This window comes from Neoarius graeffei, chromosome 28 (genome assembly GCF_027579695.1).
Source record: "Neoarius graeffei isolate fNeoGra1 chromosome 28, fNeoGra1.pri, whole genome shotgun sequence".
Lineage (NCBI taxonomy): Eukaryota > Metazoa > Chordata > Actinopteri > Siluriformes > Ariidae > Neoarius > Neoarius graeffei.
In genome coordinates, this window is record NC_083596.1 from 12,743,797 (window position 1) to 12,745,948 (window position 2,152).

The window sequence follows — 2,152 nt, forward strand, 5'->3', positions numbered from 1 at the left end:
TACAATCATGTTAGCACAGCTGAAAACAGTTGAGCTCTTTAGAGAAGCTATAAAACTGATCTTCCTTTGAGCAGATTGAGTTTCTGGAGCATCACATTTGTGGGGTCGATTAAATGCTCAAAATGGCCAGAAAAATGTCTTGACTATATTTTCTATTCATTTTACAACTTATGGTGGTCAATAAAAGTGTGACTTTTCATGGAAAACACAAAATTGTCTGGGTGACCCCAAACTTTTGAACGGTATAGTGTGTGTGTGTATATATATATATATATATATATATATATATATATATATATATATTTTAGTAAGAACATTAAAATATTAAGTCTGATTATCAGTACACTCTCAGAAAATAAAGTGCATTATTGTACCTTTTAGGGTACAACGGCTCATCACTGGGGCAGTTCCCTCTAAGGTACTTATTTGTACCCTTTATATTCTGCTTGAGAACAACTTTTTAGCCCCAAAAAGGTACACATAGTTACCTTGAAGTCCAATAATGAGCCCTAGAGGGTACATTGGTGTAGATTGTACGTTAGGGGACAGAAATGGACTCCTTCTGTACACCTAATTAGTGAATAATATACAAAGGAGCTCAAAAACGTACATTTGTATTCATCCATTTCATTATATTTGTACTACATTAGTAGACTGGCTTATATGTCATTGGGGTTTTGTTTTCGAGTTGAGTTTTTATTTCGTCCTCGGTTGGTTCAGCAACACGCTCCGCCATTTTGTTTTTCTCTACTCATGGTATATGAGCTGATTGGCTACTACTAGGCTATCAGAGCGCACGATTACTCATACCCAGTGATAATAATGTCTATTCACCAGTGAATTGGCACAACCCAAGCTCAAAGATATTGCGGTCATTCTGATTAATTAAAAACAACAAAATTCACAAATCACAAAATAATTGTGACCTTACATATTTCTATTATTGTTACTGTAACACACTATGTAACTATGCTCTGTCTTTTGTAGATCCAGTGCACTTTAAAAAAAAAAACCCCAAAAAAACCTATTTTCAATATAATAAGTCAGATGGATAGATGATGAGGTACACTCTCAGAAAATAAAGTACATTATTGTCTGTTTAGGGGTACAACAGATTGTCACTGGGGCAGTACCCTCTCTAACGTACTTATTTGTACCCTTTATATACTGCTTGGGAACATGTACGTACCTTTTTGCCGCTAAAAAAAGTACACGCAGTTACCTTGGGGTCCAATAATGAGCCCTAGGGGGTACATTAGTGTAGGTTGTGCCTTGGGGGACAGAAATGGACTCCTACTGTACCCCTATTTCTGGCCATGATAAATAGTGAATAATACAAAGGAGCTCAAAAATGTAGATTTGTATTCATCTATTTCACTATATTTGTACTACATTAGTAGGCTGGCTTATATGCCCCACCACCCACCCATATAGCACTTGCCAGGGTAAAATTAGCCTTCAATGTTTAGCAATTTAATGACTTCTTTATATATAAATAAGTGTTGTTGAATTCTCCAATCTGATTGTTGATTCATTTTCTATAACAGCAGCTCTGATAGTAGTTCTGTCTGCAAAGCAAATCACAGGTTTATAGTAATGCTCTCTTTCTACTATGTTACTGTTTCCATAATAACAGCTCATTCATGGGGACTTGTATGGTGGACACATCACACAATCTAAAGCTAATACAAAAAAAAGAGTCAATATTTAGCAAAGAAAGTTTTAAGATGATTGCTGTGGTGATTAAGTTTTCTGTAAACAGACATTTAATTTAACTTTAGAGAAGGAGACTTCAGCGTCAGTGCTTAACAGTGTCCAACCGTCATGGGAAAGTCTTCAGGACTTTAGAGTTTGTCCTGTCCGGTTTCTCATTAACTACATTTTTTTGTACTTCAGAAGGGGATGGATGGATGGATGGATGGATGGATATTTTTAATAAAAAGAGTCTGGTAAGGAAATTGCTGTTTATAGCTATTATAATGGGGTAAAAGGAACTGACTTGTTTAGATCATTTTGTTTGGATTTATTTGTTCATGAATGTTCTACAACTATGTATATCTACACAATAAAAAGGTTTTTTTTTAAGTACATCTTTCTTTAATTAATAAAAATTTCTTTCGTAAAAAAGGAACGAAAGAGAAACCTACTTCAG